We start from the raw sequence: 13,973 nt of genomic DNA, 5'->3' as shown, positions 1-13,973 counted from the left end.
TATTTCTATTTTGTTATTAACGAAATGAAATTGTTCATTACATCAGTTTATCAAAATTAATGTCACAACATTTTACAGAAGGTTTAGTCTCATACTTTCAATAATATCAATTAATAAATAAATCTCATCTAATTAACTTACAAATATACTAAACCAATTCACATATTGGTTTGGTAATTGTATGATAGAATAGCTTTTCTTGGTGATAGTGCTTTGTGCAAGGCCGTCTGGGTAGGTACCACCCACTCATGAGGTATTCTACCGCTAAACAGCATTACTCGGTATTGTTGTGTTCCGGTTTGAAGGGTGAGTGAGCTAGTGCAACTACAGGTACAAGGGATATAACATCTTAGTTCCCAAGGTTGGTGGCGCATTGGCAATATAAGGAATGGTTAATATTTTTTAAAGCGCCATTGTCTATGGGCGGTGGTGACCACTTACCATCAGGTGGCCCATATGCAGGTCCACTAATCTATACCATAAAAAAACAGATAATAGCTTCTCGCATAGCGTCATAGGGGTGCAATTTATTGATAACGAAAATTATATAATATAAATATGATTTATATCCTATATAAATCATATTTACATATATAGTACTCAGGAATAATGCAGCATTGTGTTTGTGTTTTTTTTAATTGTCTCATTAGTTCCGAAATTAGCCCCTAAATACAAACAAACAAATAATACCTTTTTACAATATTCGTGTAGACGATGCAGCGGCTTTAAAATATAATATCGTTATGGTAAAGCGCGGCGCAGCGCTTTGCAGTTTCACCCGCTTTAAATTAAAACTATTGACGTGAGAAGCGTGAATTACGTACTCCTATATCCAATAAATTTATAAACAAGACTAGCTGTGCCCGCGACTTCGTGCGCGTTATTTGAATTTAAGTTATTTGGATATTGTAGCGTGATTTTATTTTTATTCTATATATAATTCTAAAACAAAAATAGCTTAAGTTACTCCTTATTACATCCGCTATCTGCCAGTGAAAGTCACGTCTAAATCGATTCAGCCATTCCAGAGATTAGCCGGAACAAACAGACCGACAAAAATTGTAAAAAAATATTAATTCGGTATATGTACCTTGTATACATACATATGCATTTAGTTAAAGTGGGTTATTTTTATATTACAAGCAGACACTCCAATTTTATTATATGTATAGATAATAAACATTATTCAGTTCACGTTCAATTAACGTTTATGAAAAGAGGAAGAAACAACACGTAGATGGAGCGCCGTGACAAATGTAAAGTCAATTATTTACATTTTCCTCTCTTTAACGTGGAGCTCTTTATACAGGGTAAACACCAGACAGACATCTTGTTTGTTCCATGGAGTTTTTATATTATACCCATTGGTGTAGAGTTATTTATGAACAAAATAAATAAAATTAACAATTCTTAAATCTTTCCCGGTATCCTTATCTGACATACGTGTACCCTGTATAACATTAAGATAATAAAGTAGATTTATATTCAAGTAGGTATATGTAACTGTTGGTAGGGCTTTGTGTAAGGCCATCTGGCTATGTATCACATAATCATCAGATATTCTATCGCCAAACAACGGTGCTTAATATTGTTGTGTTCCGGTTTGAAAGGTGAGTGTAACAGGCACAATGGACATAACATCTTAGTTCCCAAGGTTGGTAGCGTATTGGCGATGTAAGGAATAGTTAATATTTCTTACAGCGCCATTGTCGGTACCCACATACCATCAGGAGGTCCATATGCTCGTCCGCCAAACTATGCCATAAAAAAAGTATATATATATATATAAACCTTTTTTAATCGAAACCATTATTCAAATGCGATAAACATGTGAGAAATTCTAAACAGACTAGCGTAATTGCACACGTATACATTTGGAAACAATCTTCAGGACATACCCATCATAAAAATGTATTCAACTCTATAGGATTAGAGTATTTAATTAATGTAAGTAATTCAGCTTGATTTAAACTAAGCAAACTGATGCACCATTGCAAGTTTACACTAAAATACACACACACAAAAACGATCACACGTGCATCCATATCACCAAGACAACATTCCTGTTAATATACTGTCATTAAATTAACACAAACATAGCAAACATAATATGCAGACGCAAATATAACACACGTTGCACTTGAATAATAATGGTACCTTTGCCTAATTAAACAAAGCGGAGAATAGTTTTTTAAACTCAACGCCTACATAAACATCTCTGATTGTTTAGCAATTACAGTAATGAGGTAGTCTAGACTTAGGCAAACAGACTCCAGCTTTACTTTACGAATGCATCAAAACATGACATTTTAATTTTTTTTTTTTAAGTAATTATACGGATTATTCTCGTAATTTATTACCGAGAGCAACTACACAAATTTGATACGATTTCAAACCGTTCAATATACTTCACAAGTATCAAATGCATTAAATACTGCTATGACTATGGTAAACCCGACATAATTTCATTATCTACCATCACATGCGAAAGTACTAATTATTCTCGTAACTTAATATCGAAAGCTGACTTAGAAAAATTACTAACGACGTTGAATATGTTACAGAGAACTCGTTCCAGTCAATATCACTTTTGATCGGTGAGAATATAAAAACTATTGTTGATTAATATAATACTTTAGGTAAGGTAAAAGTGATGTGATGATGTAGAATATGATTATGTCCTCCAAAACGATTTCGATCATGTAGGTTAACCTCGATGGAGATGGCCCAGTGGTTAGAACGCGTGCATCTTAACCGATGATTTCGGGTTCAAACCCAGGCAGGCACCACTGAATTTACATGTGCTTAATTTGTTTATAATTCATCTCGTGCTCGGCGGTGAAGGAAAACATCGTGAGGAAACCTGCATGTGTCTAATTTCAACGAAATTCTGCCACATGTGTATTCCACCAACCCGCATTGGAGCAGCGTGGTGGAATATGCTCCATACCTTCTCCTCAACGGGAGAGGAGGCCTTAGCCCAGCAGTGGGAAATTTACAGGCTGATTATGTTATGTTTATTTTATGTAGGTTAACCTCACGAGAGGCTAACAAGTTACGCAGAACATACGATATTGCACAAATATGCGCGCAAACAAAGCTGCCCTCTAATCGGTCACTATCATAATCCGATGGAACAGCAAAACTGACACAGCAGACATAATTCTAGACGATTTTACATGCTTTCCGAGATGCGACTGGGCACCCTTCCACCTGCCAGACTCTGGACTGACTGAGAATAGGCACTAGACCAACGATGTAGTGGTAGTTGTTGACCAGTATAGATTCCTGACGGTAAAGCGTATATATATAGAGTAAAATTGTGAAAAACGTTGTAGGCAAGTATTATTTGTTAATCGGAATGAAAAAATCTTATATGAAAGTTTCCGTGGTGCAGCGGTTGTCACATCTGTCTAAAACGCAGGGGGCCCCCAGTTCTACCCCGAGTTATTAGATACTTTTGGTTAGCTTGATAAGCAATATTTGATTAGTTCTAAATTTAACCGAGTCAACTTAAAAGTTTCCATGGTGTAGTGGTGATCACATCTGCCTAACACGCAGAAGGCCCCCGGTTCGATCCCGGGTGGAAACATTGTTTTTGACAACCAAAGCTTGCAATTCTATCCGTGTATATCTTCCTTGTCATAAAGCTTTATTTACTACAAAGGCTAAATCCTTGACTAGTTTCAAATGCAAGTTATTTTACATTTTTTTTCTTGCAGTTTTAACATTTGGTCGGTACACTCAAATGTAAATTGTTATTTCAGAAGGTGACCAATGACGGCATCGGTCTTTTCACATGAGTGCACGTTTTGGTACTTGTCTGTCACTCCAAACTTAACGCCTGACTGCTGAATCTCGACAATTCAAGAATTTATACGGTAGCACCGCACAATCACTACTTTAATTAAAACAAACGATTTTGTTACGCGTAACCCTTGGTTCGCTGGCGATTGTGCCGATGCTGTGTCATCCAAGCAAGCGGCGTATCGCGCGTGTATAAATGGCTGCGTTATTGGGGCTTGAACAACGACTATATGAAAGCAACCTACAACAAAAAATCCAAGCCCTGTAAGATAAGATAAGAGCCGATGCACAACGCATTGTACAAATTGACCACGAACTTGTCTCGCAACCTACGAGCTCCCGTAGATTTTGACGTCTGACAAAGTCTGTGCAAAACTATTATAGCCAACCTTTGCTGCCACCAGTTAGAAATTCATATGGATCGCTATCTCACAGTCCGCAGGAAGAGCTGATCTTCTGCCAAAACTCTTTGCCTACAGCTCTGGGATCGATGATTTTAATGAGCTGCCACCAACAATACCCTTCGTGAGGTCACATAATGCCCGATATAAAAATCAGGCATCGCGATGTGCGTGCAGAGCTGTAATCACTCGATATACGGAAAGCTAGCGATTCTGATGGAATACCAGCTACAGTACTGAACAAGTGTGCAGAGGAGCTGTCATCAGTGTTAACACGCCTATTCCAGCTGTCTCTTTCTACAGGATATGAGCCGAAGGCTTGGAAGGAATCTAGTGTGCAAAAAAGCGGTCCTGAACAAAATGCGGCGTATTTTCACGCCACAATAACTGCCTTTTGTAGAATACGTAAGTGCGGTCTTGCGTTGAATATTGAAAAGTCACCGCGATAATCCACTTATCGCGGTTTTATGGAAAAAAACACAAACAACTAATTAGAACATTATTTATTTGCTATGTACTTGCTTTTTTTTTCTTTTATATTTTTAGGATCTTTTGCACTTTTGGGATGTCTCCGCCAACTATATATTGAAGATCTTAAATCGGCAACAGCAACGTACATTTCGCATTATTGGTGACGTAAATGTCACAAACACCTTCGAACCTTTACGGTTGCGGCAAGAAATAACGGCCGTCTTATCGACTGTATCACAGTATATGCTGTAAAGATTTTTCTCTCATATTCCGGCTCCCCGTCACGTTCACGTCTACGCGTTCTGACTTTTGACAACACCTAACTGTGACATCAATTCCATCGCGCACGCGCGCTACAAAATGGAATTCTCTACCAGAATACGTGTTCCCGTTCTCTTTTAAACTGGGTTCCCTCAAACTAGGCGTGAAGAGGGATCATGGGGCCAGTATGGTGAGGGCGGCGAAAGTAGTTCATTCTTCTTGACTGTACTGGCCGTCTTCTCATTTGGACTCTACAACCACTTACCATCTGGTAGAGTGGAGTCATATACCTACCCGGATAGCATACCCGGATATTCCAAACTGGTTCTAATAGACCTAAGCAATATTTCCGCCCTGGTTCGAACAGGGGATATTCTGCGTGTGAGGCAGATGTGATTATCGGCTACACCACGGAAACGTGCTGGAATGACTAGCTGGAATTTAAAAATAATTTCAATATTGCTTCCCGGAATCAACATCAATACTCAAAAACTGACACATTGTAATTGACGGAAGTTTCTGCCCGGGATCGAACCGGGGCCTTCTGAGTGTAAAGTAGATATGATAACCGCAATAATAGCAAGCGATAACTTTAAGACAGATTAGATTAATCTGAAAACTAATCAAATACCTGAACAAGAACAGTAATATTCAGAAATAGACTCGTTATAATTGACAAAAACAATGTTTCCGCCCGGGATCGAACCGGGGGCCTTCTGCGTGTAAGGCAGATGTGATAACCGCTACACCACGGAAACTTGCAGAGTGACTCGCTCAAATTTGAACATCATTTAAATATTACCACATAATTTCTTTTTTTTTATTTTCATATTTGATAATTCGCAATGAATTTCTAATGAGAATTGTATAATATGAGAAAAACATTTGCAATTCAAATGGTATATTTGAGAAATCCTAAGAACATATTTTTCTTCTTAACTTAGAGTCGGTCCAACAATTGACGCATGGATAAGATTTTTATTTAAATGACGTTTTATTATTTTAACGTAATGTTAATTATATATGAAAAGTATTTAAACCTAAGTATAAACATAAGTATTTAAAGCCTAACAAAATCTCCCAAGTTATTCTAATCGCAAGCCCGCGTTAAACTTTGTTTATGACTTTTCTTATATATGATCTTTGGATTTAAGAGATTAATATTAAATTTGCAGGCTTTAAGATTTTTACATAAAGTAAAATTGAAATATTTTACGTTTTAAAAAAAATAAATAACAGTTGTAAATACTACTTGGTGAAAGTCTCCCTTCGTCTCAGATAAATTTTAGTTATATTGTATGAATGAATTGTTACCCATGAATTTTTGAAAAATCAGTGTGCCCTGATTTGAGACCGCAAACTTTTTGTTCTAGAAAAGTAATAGTTGAGTTTCAATTGCATTCCTTATTTGAAAAATTGTTTTCTAACTGAATTTACATTCGGTCACTGTGCTCAAATATTCCGCGTCATTTCAGAAGATAACCAATGATGTCGTAGTTCTGTTCACATCTCGTTTTTGTTACATGACACTTGTTTATAGATCACTCCAAACTAAACGTTTGGCTGCTGAAACTAGACAATTAAAATAATGTATACGACAGCCCCGCACAATCACCACGTTAATGAACCCAAACTATTTTGATGTAGATATTATATTAAATAATATAATTCTAAAACCTTAAATTATAATGAATGATGAAGTAATTACTACGTTACTTTTTATATAGCTAATTTTTATATAATAGATCATACTAAATTTGTATAATGCCTCGATAAGTGGTACAGCCTTTTAATTTTCATTTTATGCTTTTAATATATCTTAACCGATCCATGATAGGAATTCTAGTACAAACTTTTTGAACCTAAAAAATTAAAAAGTCTATTAAAGCTTAGAGAATTATTTCATTGTAAAGTTAAATTGAAATAATCTAGTATATTTTCTTTACTTGGTGATAGTGCTTTGTCGGAAATCGTCTGGATACATTCTCGTCTCATAAAATATTTTAACACCGAACAGCAAAACTTAGTATTGTTCTGTTCCGGCTTAAAACTGTATTTAAAAATAAAATAAAGTTTCCGCTCAGGGTTGAACCGGCTTGTTCGGCAGATGTGATAGCCGTTATACCGCGGGAACTTTGCAAATAAACCACTTAAATTTGAAAACTAAACAAATCTTGCTTACCAAGAACAAAATTATAAATATACAGAAATTTAGTACTGACAAAATCAATGTTTCCGCCCGGGATCGAACCGGGGGCCTTCTGCGTGTTAGGCAGATGTGATAACCGCTACACCACGGAAACGTTCAAGTTGTTTCGCTCAATTCTGAAAGTTATCAAATATTGCTAATCAAGAATCGAAAATATCTAAAAACGGACAGGCCTCGATTGACAAAAGCGATGTTCCCGCCGGAGAACGAACAAGGGGTCTTTTGCGTGTCAGGTTGATCTGTTGCATATAAATGCTTATATATGGTGGATAATTCTTATTTAATTTTTATTAGTATGTCCACAGTTTCGGTAAGAAATACCTTAACTATAATGTAACCGAAGATGAGGTAAATATTATTATTTAATATTATACTAATTGTCATTAAAAATATAATTAAATAGATATTACCAAATTCAATATAAGAGTATGCATTCATGGCCACCGATTCGATCCCGGACAGAAACATTTCGACTTTCAAGAAAAGAGCGTACTCCGGTGGTAGTCACTTTCCATCAGGTGAGTCTCCTGTACGTTTGCCATCTTTCATAAAAAAAAAAACATTACTTTTGTCAATGAAAGCATGTCGTGCAGTTTGAATGTGTTTTAGTTTCTATATATCCGTGGTCACGACCTCCGTGGTCGAGTGACGACCTCCGTGGTCGAGTAGTGTGTACACCGGTTTTCATGGGTACGCTACTCCGAGGTCCCGGGTTCGATTCCCGGCCGAGTCGATGTAGAAAAAGTTCATTAGTTTTCTACGTTGTCTTGGGTCTGGGTATTTGTGGTACCATCGTTACTTCTGATTCTCCATAACACAAGTGCTTTAGCTACTTACAGTGGGATCAGAGTAATGTATGTGATGTTGTCCAATATTTATTATTATTAATATATGCAATATTTTCTTTTTTCAATTCAAATTTATTATCTTCCGATTTTTAAAGCTTACTAGTACTTGTACTAAATAAGCAATAGTTGATTTATTACATACAAGGCCTTTTTAAAATCGTCTTCTCGCCGTTCAAATGTAACACGTTATCTTTCAGAGCGTATTCAATAATGCCATCGGTCAGTTCACACAAAATAATGTAATAAAATGAATTTATACTGTAGCACCACACAATCGCCACCTTAGTGAACACAGATGTTTCATATTTTTATATTTATGAATGTAATTCTAAATCGTTAAATTATAATTAACTCTGAAGTAGTACAAAGCTGCGTTACTCGTGTCATTTAAATTTTATTTAACAGGTTCTACTTAATTTGCATGACACGCCGATAATTGGTAATTGCTTTTAAATTTAATTTTATTGCTGTTATATAACTCCTAACCGTTCTATGATGGAAATTTTATTAGAAACTTTTTGCTTTGTAATTAAATAATTTATGATTAAATTGGTTTTATTCACAGCCCAAAGATAAGGTCGATTGTGTGGTTAAACGACTTCAGGTAATTAATACAAATTATAGTCCGCTTTGAAAATACTATCAACAATTAACTAACAAACAAAAAAAATGCATTTCGTTACCCAAAATAAATTTTGATTACACTCAAAATATTGTAAAGTAATTTTTACGTTTTTTCTTTACTCTCAATAATAGTTGGGCAAAGTTTCCTCGGTCTCGGAGAAGTTTGGAAAATTATTCCACCACTATCTATTGAAGGCTTTATTTTATTACGAAATATATTAATCTCAATATTTTTCTGCATTAACAAGAGCATGAATTCTTCTACGTGTTAGGCAAATGTGATAATCGTTACACAACAGAAGTTTTTAAGCTGTTCCGTTTAAATCTAAAAACTTATTAAATCTCGCTTACCCAGAAGTAAACTATAAATATAAACTAAAAATTTTAAATAGACAAAAAATAATGTTTCCGCCGGGCTCGGACCGGAAACATTCTGCTTGTGAAGCAGATACAAGAATCACTAGTTAAATTTGGAATAACTTAAATTTTGCTATATAGAAAACAAAGAACAAAAAAACTGTCTGTTTTTGATTGATAAAAGTAATGTTTCCGCCCGGAATCGAACCGGGGGCCTTCTGCGTGTGAGGCAGATGTGATAACCGCTACACCACGGAAACTTCAAGAATGAGAAGCCTAAATATGAAAAACATTTAAATAGTGCGATACAGACCACAAAGAAATAAAAACTGACAGGCTTCGAATAATAAAAGAAAAGTTTCCGCCCGGAATCGAACCGGGGGCCTTCTGCGTGTAAAGCAAATGTGATAACCGCTACACCACGAAAACTTCCAGAATGACTAGCTGAAAATTGAAAATTGCTTAAATATTGCAACACCTAACCAAAAGAAGTAAAAACTGACAAGCTTCAATTAAGAACAAACCTGGGATTTTCTCCGTGTAAGACAGATGTGATGACCGCTACACCACGGAAACTTCGAGAATGAGTAACTTAAATATTTTACCATTTAAATATTGATAATCCGGAACATAATAATCATTACCTAGAAACTGTCTCGTTATAATTGACAAAAGCAATGTTTCCATATATATTTTTTTTCTTCTGATAAAAAAATATACTTGCCTACAACTTACTTGGTGGTAGAGCTTTGTGTCAGTCCGCCTGCGTAGGTACCACCCACTCATCAGATATTCTACCGTCAATGCCAGTACTCAGTATTGTTGTGTTCCGGTTTGAAGGGCGAGTGAGCCAGTGTAACTACAGGCACAAGGGACATAACATCTTAATTCTCAAAGTTGGTGGAGCATTGGTGATGTAAGAAATGGTTTATATTTCTTACAGCGCCATTGTCTATGGGCGCTGGTGACCACTGCCACCAAGTGGCCCATATGCTCGTCCGCAAACCTATAACATAAAAAAACAACGTTTTTTACAATTTAACTCTATTTATACAAATTACAGTCAGATGTCTATACAGGTGAACAACTTACTACTTCGTTGATCTAGTGGCATTCAACATGGAATCTGAAAGTTGGAAGTGTGCACACTCCCGTGCCTCGGAAAGCATGTAAAATCGTTAGTCCTGAACTCTGTCCATTTGTGTCAGTTTTACAATCCCCTTGGATTACGAGAGTGGAGGAATAGAGAGTGCATCTGTGTTTACGCAAACGTTGGTGTAATATATGTCCTGCGTAGTTTCGTAGTATCTATTGAGATTAGTCATACATACATACATACATTAGCAGCCTGTAAATTTCCCACTGCTGGGCTAAGGCCTCCTCTCCCTTGAGGAGAAGGTTTGGAGCATATTCCACCACGCTGCTCCAGTGCGGATTGGTGGAATACACATGTGGCAGAATTTCGTTGAAATTATACACATGCAAGTTTCCTCACGATGTTTTCCTTCACCGCCGAGCACGAGATGAATTATAAACACAAAGAACAGCACAATTAAGCACATGAAAATTCAGTGTTGCCTGCCTGGGTTTGAACCCAAAATCATCGGTTAAGATGCACGCGTCCTAACCACTGGGCCATCTCGGGCATAGAGAGGGATTAGTCACCGTGACTAAATTTGATTAAAATCCACGAAGACAGCTCCCGTTTTGACCCCGAGCGGAAAAATTACTTTTGTTAATCTAAGCCTTTCAGTTTTTATTTATTTGTGTTCTGTGTCGCAATATTTAACCGATTTTCAATGTCGAGGTAGTCATTCTGGAAGCTTCGGTGGTGTAGTGGTTATCACATCTGCCTAACACGCAGAAGACCCCCGGTTCGGTCCCAGGCGGAAATATTGTTTTTGACAACCGAAGCCCGACAATTCTATCCTTGTATACCTTCCTTGTCTTAAAGCTTTTTATGTTAGTCTGTGTGTGTAATTTATTCTACATTGTATAAATGAATTGTTGCATATGATTTTTGATACCTAATCAAGCACCTGAAAAATCATTGATGCTCAGGTTTTAGCCCAAAAGCTTTATGTACTAGGGAAGCAATAATCGATTAGATATAAATGCGAGCCTTGTTTTAAAAAACTTTTTCTTGTGGTATTTACATTTTATCAACATGTTCAAATATTACGCATTATTTCAGAAGACCAATGACGTCATCAGTCTGTTCACGTGAGTACACGTTTTTGTAACATGATACATGTTTATCGTCATTTACTCCCAAACTAAAAGCCTGACTGTTAAATCTCGATAATTAAAGGAATTTATATTATAGTACTGCACAATTACCACGTCAATGAACACAAACTATTATGATCATGATATTATATTAATTAATGCAGTTTTAAAACGTAAAATTATAATGATCGCTGAAGTAGTATAAAGCTAAGTTACTAGTGTAATTTTAATTTCATATAACAGATTATACTAAATTGGCATAATACCCCGACAACGGGAATAGCCTTTTAAATTTCATTTTATTGCTGTATAATATAACTCTTAACCGTTCTATGATAGGAATTTTATTTGAAACGTTTTTACTGTACAAAAATTCCAAAAAAGATTACTTGGTATTTTATTTAAAGTTAAAACTACATAACGCTATCAATCAAACAAACAAAATAAAATTTCCCAGTATATTTTATTTACTTGAAATTGAATGGCAATGTCGCGCGTCGACCTAAGGAATGTGTCGGAAGAAAGTGCCATGGTATGTTTGTACCTGGAACTTGGCCTCTCAGGCGTCCAAAGCAGCGATGACTGGATATTGTGAAGCAGATGAGAGCCAATGTACTAAAACAGGATGACGCTAGAGACCGTGTACACTGCAGTAGACTAAATCAGAAGACATGCCGTAGGCAAAAGTCAGGATTAATAAAATGCCAGACAAAAGAATACAACTCAAAGAAATAAAAAGTGACAGGCGTCGATAGACAAAAGTTATGTTTCCGCCCGGGGTCGAACCGGGGACCTTCTGCGTGTTAGGCAGATGTGATAACCGCTACACCACGGAAACTTCCAGAGTTACTGGCTTAAATTTTAAAATCGTTTAAATATAGCTACAAAGAACTCAAAGAAATAAAAACTGACAGGCTTCGATAGACAAAAGTTATGTTTCCGCCCGGGGTCGAACCGGGGACCTTCTGCGTGTTAGGCAGATGTGATAACCGCTACACCACGGAAACTTCCAGAGTTACTGGCTTAAATTTTAAAATCGTTTAAATATAGCTACAAGGAACACAAAGAAATAAAAACTGACAGGCTTCGATAGACAAAAGTTATGTTTCCGCCCGGGGTCGAACCGGGGACCTTCTGCGTGTTAGGCAGATGTGATAACCGCTACACCACGGAAACTTCCAGAGTTACTGGCTTAAATTTTAAAATCGTTTAAATATAGCTACAAAGAACACAAAGAAATAAAAACTGACAGGCTTCGATAGACAAAAGTTATGTTTCCGCCCGGGGTCGAACCGGGGACCTTCTGCGTGTTAGGCAGATGTGATAACCGCTACACCACGGAAACTTCCAGAGTTACTGGCTTAAATTTTAAAATCGTTTAAATATAGCTACAAAGAACTCAAAGAAATAAAAACTGACAGGCTTCGATAGACAAAAGTTATGTTTCCGCCCGGGGTCGAACCGGGGACCTTCTGCGTGTTAGGCAGATGTGATAACCGCTACACCACGGAAACTTCCAGAGTTACTGGCTTAAATTTTAAAATCGTTTAAATATAGCTACAAAGAACACAAAGAAATAAAAACTGACAGGCTTCGATAGACAAAAGTTATGTTTCCGCCCGGGGTCGAACCGGGGACTTTCTGCGTGTTAGGCAGATGTGATAACCGCTACACCACGGAAACTTCCAGAGTTACTGGCTTAAATTTTAAAATCGTTTAAATATAGCTACAAAGAACTCAAAGAAATAAAAACTGACAGGCTTCGATAGACAAAAGTTATGTTTCCGCCCGGGGTCGAACCGGGGACCTTCTGCGTGTTAGGCAGATGTGATAACCGCTACACCACGGAAACTTCCAGAGTTACTGGCTTAAATTTTAAAATCGTTTAAATATAGCTACAAAGAACACAAAGAAATAAAAACTGACAGGCTTCGATAGACAAAAGTTATGTTTCCGCCCGGGGTCGAACCGGGGACCTTCTGCGTGTTAGGCAGATGTGATAACCGCTACACCACGGAAACTTCCAGAGTTACTGGCTTAAATTTTAAAATCGTTTAAATATAGCTACAAAGAACTCAAAGAAATAAAAACTGACAGGCTTCGATAGACAAAAGTTATGTTTCCGCCCGGGGTCGAACCGGGGACCTTCTGCGTGTTAGGCAGATGTGATAACCGCTACACCACGGAAACTTCCAGAGTTACTGGCTTAAATTTTAAAATCGTTTAAATATAGCTACAAAGAACTCAAAGAAATAAAAACTGACAGGCTTCGATAGACAAAAGTTATGTTTCCGCCCGGGGTCGAACCGGGGACCTTCTGCGTGTTAGGCAGATGTGATAACCGCTACACCACGGAAACTTCCAGAGTTACTGGCTTAAATTTTAAAATCGTTTAAATATAGCTACAAGGAACACAAAGAAATAAAAACTGACAGGCTTCGATAGACAAAAGTTATGTTTCCGCCCGGGGTCGAACCGGGGACCTTCTGCGTGTTAGGCAGATGTGATAACCGCTACACCACGGAAACTTCCAGAGTTACTGGCTTAAATTTTAAAATCGTTTAAATATAGCTACAAAGAACACAAAGAAATAAAAACTGACAGGCTTCGATAGACAAAAGTTATGTTTCCGCCCGGGGTCGAACCGGGGACCTTCTGCGTGTTAGGCAGATGTGATAACCGCTACACCACGGAAACTTCCAGAGTTACTGGCTTAAATTTAAATATCATATAAATATTGCTAGACAGACCACAAAGAAATAACAC

General features: G+C 37.0%; 17 non-coding genes across 17 annotated transcripts; 1 reads left to right on the top strand and 16 right to left on the bottom strand.

Moving 5' to 3' along the window:
• Window positions 1–3,519: 3,519 nt before the first annotated feature.
• Window positions 3,520–3,592, top strand: Trnav-aac (transfer RNA valine (anticodon AAC)). The gene has a single exon. It is a non-coding gene; the product is annotated as a tRNA-Val (tRNA).
• Window positions 3,593–5,625: 2,033 nt separating this feature from the next.
• Window positions 5,626–5,698, bottom strand: Trnav-uac (transfer RNA valine (anticodon UAC)). Its single transcript has one exon. It is a non-coding gene; the product is annotated as a tRNA-Val (tRNA).
• A 1,472-nt stretch (window positions 5,699–7,170) lies between these two features.
• On the bottom strand, window positions 7,171–7,243 carry Trnav-aac (transfer RNA valine (anticodon AAC)). Its single transcript has one exon. It is a non-coding gene; the product is annotated as a tRNA-Val (tRNA).
• A 1,922-nt stretch (window positions 7,244–9,165) lies between these two features.
• Window positions 9,166–9,238, bottom strand: Trnav-cac (transfer RNA valine (anticodon CAC)). The gene has a single exon. It is a non-coding gene; the product is annotated as a tRNA-Val (tRNA).
• A 96-nt stretch (window positions 9,239–9,334) lies between these two features.
• Trnav-uac (transfer RNA valine (anticodon UAC)) lies at window positions 9,335–9,407 on the bottom strand. The gene has a single exon. It is a non-coding gene; the product is annotated as a tRNA-Val (tRNA).
• A 2,565-nt stretch (window positions 9,408–11,972) lies between these two features.
• On the bottom strand, window positions 11,973–12,045 carry Trnav-aac (transfer RNA valine (anticodon AAC)). The gene has a single exon. It is a non-coding gene; the product is annotated as a tRNA-Val (tRNA).
• Window positions 12,046–12,141: 96 nt separating this feature from the next.
• Trnav-aac (transfer RNA valine (anticodon AAC)) lies at window positions 12,142–12,214 on the bottom strand. Its single transcript has one exon. It is a non-coding gene; the product is annotated as a tRNA-Val (tRNA).
• A 96-nt stretch (window positions 12,215–12,310) lies between these two features.
• Window positions 12,311–12,383, bottom strand: Trnav-aac (transfer RNA valine (anticodon AAC)). Its single transcript has one exon. It is a non-coding gene; the product is annotated as a tRNA-Val (tRNA).
• Window positions 12,384–12,479: 96 nt separating this feature from the next.
• On the bottom strand, window positions 12,480–12,552 carry Trnav-aac (transfer RNA valine (anticodon AAC)). The gene has a single exon. It is a non-coding gene; the product is annotated as a tRNA-Val (tRNA).
• Window positions 12,553–12,648: 96 nt separating this feature from the next.
• Trnav-aac (transfer RNA valine (anticodon AAC)) lies at window positions 12,649–12,721 on the bottom strand. The gene has a single exon. It is a non-coding gene; the product is annotated as a tRNA-Val (tRNA).
• A 96-nt stretch (window positions 12,722–12,817) lies between these two features.
• Window positions 12,818–12,890, bottom strand: Trnav-aac (transfer RNA valine (anticodon AAC)). The gene has a single exon. It is a non-coding gene; the product is annotated as a tRNA-Val (tRNA).
• A 96-nt stretch (window positions 12,891–12,986) lies between these two features.
• Window positions 12,987–13,059, bottom strand: Trnav-aac (transfer RNA valine (anticodon AAC)). Its single transcript has one exon. It is a non-coding gene; the product is annotated as a tRNA-Val (tRNA).
• Window positions 13,060–13,155: 96 nt separating this feature from the next.
• On the bottom strand, window positions 13,156–13,228 carry Trnav-aac (transfer RNA valine (anticodon AAC)). The gene has a single exon. It is a non-coding gene; the product is annotated as a tRNA-Val (tRNA).
• Window positions 13,229–13,324: 96 nt separating this feature from the next.
• Trnav-aac (transfer RNA valine (anticodon AAC)) lies at window positions 13,325–13,397 on the bottom strand. The gene has a single exon. It is a non-coding gene; the product is annotated as a tRNA-Val (tRNA).
• Window positions 13,398–13,493: 96 nt separating this feature from the next.
• Window positions 13,494–13,566, bottom strand: Trnav-aac (transfer RNA valine (anticodon AAC)). Its single transcript has one exon. It is a non-coding gene; the product is annotated as a tRNA-Val (tRNA).
• A 96-nt stretch (window positions 13,567–13,662) lies between these two features.
• On the bottom strand, window positions 13,663–13,735 carry Trnav-aac (transfer RNA valine (anticodon AAC)). Its single transcript has one exon. It is a non-coding gene; the product is annotated as a tRNA-Val (tRNA).
• A 96-nt stretch (window positions 13,736–13,831) lies between these two features.
• On the bottom strand, window positions 13,832–13,904 carry Trnav-aac (transfer RNA valine (anticodon AAC)). The gene has a single exon. It is a non-coding gene; the product is annotated as a tRNA-Val (tRNA).
• Window positions 13,905–13,973: the final 69 nt, after the last annotated feature.

The sequence above is a fragment of the Vanessa tameamea genome, chromosome 16 (assembly GCF_037043105.1).
Source record: "Vanessa tameamea isolate UH-Manoa-2023 chromosome 16, ilVanTame1 primary haplotype, whole genome shotgun sequence".
Classification (NCBI taxonomy): domain Eukaryota; kingdom Metazoa; phylum Arthropoda; class Insecta; order Lepidoptera; family Nymphalidae; genus Vanessa; species Vanessa tameamea.
This window is presented reverse-complemented; position numbering and strand designations above follow the sequence as displayed.